Source organism: Saccopteryx leptura, chromosome 5 (assembly GCF_036850995.1).
Source record: "Saccopteryx leptura isolate mSacLep1 chromosome 5, mSacLep1_pri_phased_curated, whole genome shotgun sequence".
Classification (NCBI taxonomy): domain Eukaryota; kingdom Metazoa; phylum Chordata; class Mammalia; order Chiroptera; family Emballonuridae; genus Saccopteryx; species Saccopteryx leptura.
The window spans coordinates 169,941,269-169,949,701 of NC_089507.1; positions in this window are offsets into that span (position 1 = coordinate 169,941,269).

An 8,433-nucleotide genomic window follows, 5' to 3' on the forward strand; every position below is an offset into this window, starting at 1 on the left:
CAAGTATCTCCAGAGAAATCGAACCTACAAGGAGAGCTTTTCTTCTTCTTTCTGCTCCCCCTCCCTGGTTTTTCTTTCTTCTTCACGCAGCTTGAACAATTTGGCTCTGTTCTGGGTGCATTCCTGTGGCCCATTCTCTTTCAGTCCCCTGTGCAGGGCTTGAGGACGGTGGACCAGGAGAACACAGGCCCACATTCAGAGCCGGGACGGCGCTTCGGGCGGGGAGGGGAGAAGGAAAGTGAACCGAATGTACCTATGATTGTTGCGCCACCAACTTAATACCTGGCCAGAGAGACAAAGGCTCTTTAGAAGAAGTCCAGGCTGCAGGGCAACCCATTTCCCCCCTACTCCCACCCTCTGGGAGTTCAAAAGATAACAGGAGCTGAAAATAAGGCTCTAACATAATTAAAGTTTTTCCAAGTCATTTCAGGAGCTATTACCAATGATGACAGAGCACCCGCTGCTAGCTCTTTTTGATAAACAATCCCCCGCTCGTATGGGAAGAGTCTCTCTCTCTCTCTCCCTCTCTCCCTCTCTCTTTCTCTGTGATTGCGTGCATGCAGGTGTACGTGCATGTTCGTGAGTACACACACGTCCCCCCTTTCCTGGACAAAATGATCAATAGCCTTCCAGCCCTCCACCTTTTCACACAAGCAGAGGTGTAGCCATTGCTCAGAAACTCCATGATGTGAAGGAAATCTGCAAACAGGAATCCCTTCTCAACCTGAGCTCTATGGTTCTTAACAAAGGTTAAGTGGGAGGTGGGGGTATTAACACATTTTATCCCTGTATTTATTTCTGCTGGTGGGGGGTCGTCCAGAAATCCCACTTGCCCATAGAAGTGGGTGGAGATCTCAGAGTAAGTTCTGATGATACAGGAAGGGGAAAGCCCGCAGTCTGAACACACCAGAGGGCATTCAGAGGACTCCTCTTCCAAACAGGGTGGGTGCTGTGTGCCTGACAGTCAGAGCTCAGAGGCCAACTTGGACACAAGCCTTCATGGTCCTCACTGTTCCAAGGTCTCTGGCCAAGGTCTTCATGAAGAGAAAGACCATGTAGCCAGAACACTGGACAGCTGCAACAGAAAGAGCCAGGCCTAGAAGGTCACTGAGAAGTAAGAATGAGACAAATATGCACTTGGGCACCCAACAGGATTGTTCTACCTTGTAATTTGTGGGGGGAAAAAATGTGCACTAGAAAACTGCTCTACATCGCTGCTTTACTTGTCTGCTTTTCATAAAGACTGTAAGCCCCATGAGGACAGGGACTGTATCATCGAACCCCAGTATCTAGCACATAGAAGTACAGCAGAAGTCCTGTGGAGTGCTGAGCATTTTCAAGTTCACCAGGAAGAGAAAACACTTTATGCAGTGGTAGGCTACACCCAATCCCTGCTCACTCACAGGGGCTGGTTGTTACATTTACATGAGTTTTGTGAGCTCATTGTTAAACATGGCCACCATGGAACATTAAATTCTATAAACTTAAAATTAAATACATTGCATTAAAAACAAAAGTCCATGAGCATGTATCACTTCTTCACTGTTTTATGGTGTTTTCGCTATTATCTATGCCCTAGGGGTTATTTATATCTCCCATAGCTACATAATGGAAACACTGTGCAATGGTGACTGCTACCCCATCTGTCCCCTACTGCGCATGCAAGGATGTCCCATGCTTGGCTTCACATTGGTCATGCCAGGAGCCTTAACAACATGGAAGTCTAAAAATGCTACAAATCAGGCTTCGGCTTATGGTTCTGTAGTTGTCTAGACTTAAAATTGAGTGAGAAAGAAAATGCTAATAAAGTGGAATAAGCATGACAGTTATCACTTCTATAATTGTTACGTGTGGGCAGCGTAAATTCATATACATATTTACATATATACATACATATAGATACATATACACTGCTCACAAAAATTAGAGGATATTTCAAAATGAATATGAAGCAATAAAAAAAGCATTTGATTTTTTTATTAAACAAAAACATCGGAAAAGCAAACAACAAATCAAAGAAAGTTGCTCAATTCTGCAAATGAGATGCAAACTCAATAATCATGATTGAGTAGCAAGTGACATATTGGTAGGGATGAACAGAGGCAGGTCAAACTGGATGAGAGTGCCACATGTTGACTGTTCAATAGGGTGTATGGTCACCCAAGACTGCCAAGATGCACTGACAGTGATGGGGCATGGACAGGATCAGATTGTCCAGCAATTCTTGTGGGGTCTTCTGCCACTCTTGCTCCAGGACAACTTCCAGCTCAAGAAGTTGTGGGAGGCATTGGATGGTTTGCCGGACGTCTTCCCAGTGCATCCCAAGCATGTTCAATGGGATTCAGGTCTGGAGAATATGAAGGCCAGTCCAATCAAGCGTTTGATTCCTGCCTCCTGAAGTATTTTGTTGATGAGATGCGCAAGGTGGGGCCTTGCATTATGGTCCATGAAAAGAAAGTTGTTTCCAACTGCTCCAGCACAGGGTACCACTATAGGGTGCAGGACCTCATCTCAATATCTGACAGCGGTCAGTGATCCATTTCTGATGACATGGAGGTTGGTACACCCACCAATGCTGGTGCCAGCCCACACCATGATTCCACCACCACCTATGGAGTCCCTTTCTCACATGAAACGTGGACTCTCCCACATTTCTCATTCATGCCAGATCAGGACACGATGATTGTCAGGCTGCAGACTGAACTGTGACTCATCAGAGAAGAGGACAGTTGACCACTCATCACAAGTCCAATGACAGTACTCATCAGCCCATCTTTGACAGGTTCTACAGTGTTCAGCAGATAACAGAATGCCTACCATTGGTCACTGGGCATGCAGTCCAACATGATGGAGCCAATTTCATATGGTCTGGGTTTATATCAGTCATCCAGTGGCAGCAAGAAACTGTCCCTGAAGCTCTGTTTCATTGCTGCACCTGTTCCTTCTTGCCAATAAGGTCAAGTAGAGGTCATCTCTTGCTATTGTGGCAGATGGATGACCCTGCCCTCATCTTCTTTGTACTGTGCCAGTCTCTTGAAAGCAACTCTACAGTCTGCTAATCATGTCTTGGGATGTTCCAAGTCCTGTTGCCACTGTCATCTGTGTCTGATCAGCTTCAAGATGTCCTAGGGTTCTCCAGACTTTGCATTCGGGAAATCGTGTTGCAGGGGCATTGCAAGGGCTGGGAAATTGCAGGATGTGCACTTTCAAGATCAGGGAACATGCAGATACTCCAGTACTTTTAGCCTTTTGTACAGTGCATTTTCACCAATGAAATAAAAGTTGGCTTTGCATCTCATTTTCATAATTGAACAACTTTCTTTGACTTGTCATTTTCTTTTCTGATATTCTTGTTTAGTAAAAAGAAAAATGAAATTTTTGTTTGCTTTATATTCCTTTTGAAATATCCCCTAATTTTTGTGAGCAGTTTATAAAGGAAATATTCTTCCAGTATCCTAAATCTTTTCTTTAATTCACTGAGGAAATTATTTTACATTATTGACTAAGGACTGAGGTTCTAAGATTTGTCTTCATTGTTTCATCTTATGCCTTAACCTGTTTGGCATAAAACATCAGAATGACACTTTTTCATCAACTTCAAAAGAGAAGTTCGTGAAATGTTTTTCAAGAATCAATCAGCTCTCTGGAATTGACCACAAAGGGTACTGCATATTTCATAATTATCTGCAAATGATGTGCTACCCATCTTGTATAACAAGATTTGTAATCAGCTTATGCATGTATAAACACGAATATGTTTTTTAGAGAGCTAGTTGTTAAACATTTATCTGCATGGTACTGTCCAAAAGCACATCTCCATAGAAAGGAAGGGGGTCACTGGAATGACTTCTAGAATGACAGGTAGAAGTACATATATGTGTATATGCATGTGTGTATGTGTACACATGTGTTCAGTTCATCAGTTAGCTTTAGTTTAACAGAGGCAGATCATACAACACCGAAAAGGCTATTGGTAGGACAAGGACACATTGTGAGCTGTGTGTACCTGCCCTAATTTTCATCAGGGCCACCAAGAACACGGCTCATCAAATGACAGGCAAAGGACACAGGAGCCTACCCACAAACTCCTCCTACATCTGAATAGTGCTTTAGTTTCCAAAAGGCCTTTTGTGCAGACTGTATCTTGTGAACCTCATAAAGGCAAGACGGAGAACACTCCCACTTTATGGGTGAGCGCATCCGAGCTCCAAAGGCTTGTACGGTTTGCCCAAAGTCACAAGAGTGAGGGTAACTAAGCCATGACTAGAGCACAGGTCTTCGCAATCCCAGCCCAGTGTTTCTCAAGGGAGGCTCAAAATATCCACGTTAGAGTGGCTCTTCTGGAAAGTTCCATCCCTCTTTGACCTGAGTGAGCAAGGAGACCGTGCAGTGGAAAATGAAGGTACTTGGGACCCAGGAAGTCCTGACGTCCACCTCAGTCACACTCACTAGCTCTGTCTCCCAGGCATGAAACCGACAATGGCAGAGCCCAGGTTTTGATCTGTTTGTTGGTCACTTACAGCCACCGTCCCCACGTCAGCAGCCACCTGGCCTGGCCAGAGACTTCAACTCAGTAGACAGGGAGCTCTGGCAGAGCTCAGGCCCCAGAGCTCCACAGATCTCATTGCTGGTTTTCATACCCTATTTCTTTTCAGAATAGCAGAACTCTTTTTTCTCTCTCTTTTTTTTTTTTTAACAAACCTCTATATGAAATAGCAAAATATGATTCAGATCACAAGGCAAGTTTCTGCAGTTGAATGGGGACTCTTCAAGCACCATCAAAAAATCCTCGTCTCCTTGACGTGCTTTAAAAAGATCCACATTAGCATTTCATGTTGATGAGGGCAGCGTGTGCAAACTGGGAAGCTCAAGGTGCCTTGTTCTGCACTCTGGGTCTCCTGAAGCTTGGTCTCTCCTGCCACTGGTCACAAAAGGGCAAAGCGAAAAAGTGGGAGCCCCTCAGTAGAACCAGGTAGAAGAAAGCAAAGCTCTAAGCACAGCTCACCTACCATAGAAAAGCCAGCTGGTGAGTCTTTCATCATCATCACGGTGAGCAGTGCAGTCCCAGCACTGCTTGGTGACTTCAAATGTCTTCTCATTTGAAGTGTTTCCCAGCATCCATTTGAGCTAGCTACTCTTACCATCACTGTGTAGCTTAAGAAAGTCAAGCTTAAAGAGGTTATAAAACATTTCTCAAGCTTCTACTGCTTATAAGTGGTGAAGCCGTCCGTGGTCAGGGTTGGCTTCCTAGGCACGCAATGGTCTATGTGTGGGTTTCACGTTCTGTGCGCTTCATCTTCAAATTCTTAATAATTTTATCTTTGAATTTGTGTTTTGTAAGTAAAGTCAGATGGTGCATGCCCGGGGGCTTGGGGCCTCTGCTCACATGTGGTCCTGTCTCCCGCTGCCGCCTTGGGATGGGTCCTCGGGCACCGGCCTCCCATCCCTGACACCTGTCCTCCCCTTCACTGCTCCTGCCCCTGACCACTGCCCAGCCCTGGGTCAGCACCCAGGTTCTATAGACAAGGAAAACTCATGTTCTGTGTCAAGGCCCTCTCCGTACCCAAAGGGGTCCTGGGCACAGGTACCCAAGGGACAGGGTCAAGTGCACACACTGGATTTCTCCAGTGAGGAAGGCCCCAATCACTCCACCGGGGGAGATGAAGGCCTCCCACTTACCCCGAGTCCAGATTCTGAGCACGTCCTGCAGGGAAGGTTGCAGTCTCCTGAGGTCACACATCCACTGTGAGTCTGGGCAGCGGGCCCATGACTTTCCCTCCCCTGGCCAAGGCCTTGCATTTACATTATGCCATCGACCCCACGGGCTATGTATGGGACCTGGCTGAGAGTCAAACCTGGACACCTCAAGCTGAGAGATGGACCAGTTGATCCCCGAGCGGGACGACTTCCTCTCTCATGCACGAGGGTCAGCGCTTCCTTTTGTCCCTCCACTCTTCCAGCAGGGACAGACGCTTCCTTTGCCAGCAGCCATGTAACGAGTAGAGGGGACATGTGTGACTAACAACCCAGGAAGGCCCCAAGTCTGTCCTATGCTTCTCCCACAGGATGAGGGCTTACCTCCCCCCATCGATGTATCTGCCCACCTGTACTCTCTCCACGTCCACCGACCATGATTCGAGGAGCACTGACCAGGATGAAGTTCCCGCAAAGGATGAAGGGCAAGGTCTCCACGGGCTTGGGAACTGGACTATGATGTTGGCAGTTACTCCGGTGAAGGAAAAGGCACGGCCAGGAACCAGCAACACTTCCTCAGCGCAGCCATTCCCCAAGTGGCCGGCTTCCCAGAACCAAGAGGGACACTTTCATTCCTTTCTTGGGGCAACTGACATATAATTTCCCAAAAGCACAGGAGCTCTGCCTGTCTTGCTGGCTGCCAACATGAGACATGCTTTACAGATAGTAGATGCTTAACAAATACTTAAGGACTTGATGCTGTTGGATGAACTAGTATATCTATTAACTCTGGCTGGCATTTGTATCATCTTTAGATTCTTTGACTTCAGAGTGAAGAGGAAAACACCCCTCCTCTCTTTTCCCTCCCCACCCCCATATCATTCTCTGCAGTAACCAATAGCAAACAGGCCAGGGCCCTTTGGCTCCTTAACAAAGCCAAACAGGTGTGAGAGATTAGCTCCCTGGATGGAGCCTCTGTCCAAGGAAACAATGTCAAATTCCCCCCTCCCCTAATACAGTCCAGAGCTGTAAGCAATTCCCCTTGTTATTAAGCAGGAAAGAAAACACAACCTGGCTCCTTCCCAGTTAGCTCCGAGGACCCTGCGATGAGCCGAATGTAAACCAGAGACCTGCCACGATCTGGCTTCCAAGGCGTGCAGGGCCTTCCTTCCCCAGCGAGTGGAAACTCACTGGCCCGGCTTCCCAGCCTTCTTGGCAGGAGGGTGCAGACAGCCCCCAAGCCCCCACCCCAATATCCACGGGCTGTCTCTGCCTCTGATTCAAACCATCTTTGCAACTCCTTGCCAGATTCCTTACTTTGATTTTCCATATGGAGGCTTGGTCTCTCCTTTGCCAGGTCGGTGTTTATAGGGATGGGCTTTTTGACAGTTTTGCTGTCAGTGAGAGACGGAATGGGATCCCTCCCCTGAACATGAATCCCTTTCTTATCATCCAAAAAAATTAGGGGGAAAGACCAACACCCTGAAGCAATAACAACAAGATAGAAACCCCAAAGGGGTCTCGCCACGGGGATGTCTCGTCTTCGCTTCCCTTCCTGCCCCCCAGCCCCCATCCCCACACTAAGGGGTCATGGAGTGGAAAACAGGAAGACTCCAGGGTGCTTCCCAAGGGGGCCCGTAGCTATGTGACCTCGTGTTTCCACATGGGGTTAGAAGCACTGAGGTCATCTGCTCCTTACCCCACCCCAACTCAGTGGCTGGATGAGGCTGTTTCTATCCGGAACATCTTATCTGAACAAGGATGTGCACGCAGTTTTTATCATCAGCTCTGCGTAAAGGGGGTCTGGCACTGCCCTGAGGCGTTAAAGCAGAGCTTCGAATTCTCAGAAGAACTTTATGAATGTGATACATGAAGTAACAAAGCATTTAAAAAGTTAATGTGTCTGAAGCATGCTGTGAGCCACTAGTAGAATAAACATTTGGACCCAGAGTCCAGATCCAGAACAGAGGTCGGCATTTGTGCTGTTTGCTAAAGATTCCTTCTCCCTTCTCAGCTTTTCCTTCTGGACACACAGGGGATGACATTTCCTGGGCTTTGGTGTTGGGTAAGGCCTGGTGGCCAGCACTGGCCAGTGAGTTGTGAAGAAAGGTCATGGGTATTATTAGTTACACCCAGGCTGAGCCAATATGCATCTTCCCAGAATGCACTGTCCCCTGTGCCACACCCACTGACAGTCCTCCCCGTTCACAGATCATGGGAAAGGACTTCTGGGGTTCCTGTGTAAATTCCATTTCCTAACTTGAGTGCTGCTTACAAGACTATTATTAGCTTTACAATAATATGATAAGTAGCTGTTTAGAGTGGGTTTCTGTATCTGTGTTTTATTTTACACTCAGAGGTTAAAAACTATTGGGGGAGTGTTTGTTACCACCCAGTCACAGCCCTGACTAATACACCTTACAAGCTGCTGTTATGAAGTGTTGTGTCTTAGTGACCCCCCTTCAGCTTAGGTGTCAACAAATTTTCATATCTGAAATGAGAGCTGAACCCTTTATTATATTTTCTGCAAAGTCTAAGTCTCATAATGAAATGGACTAAGCAGAAACATGAAATGCATTAGCCCAGGCAGAAAGACCTCCCAGGTTCCCCATCCAGAATGTCCTTAGGGATCACAGCTGCATCCCAAAGGCCAGACATAACTGATTCTGAAATAGAGGCTCCACACAGGGGACATCCCCTGAACTGTCTCTGACTCCACGCCCCCAACACTGCCTCTCC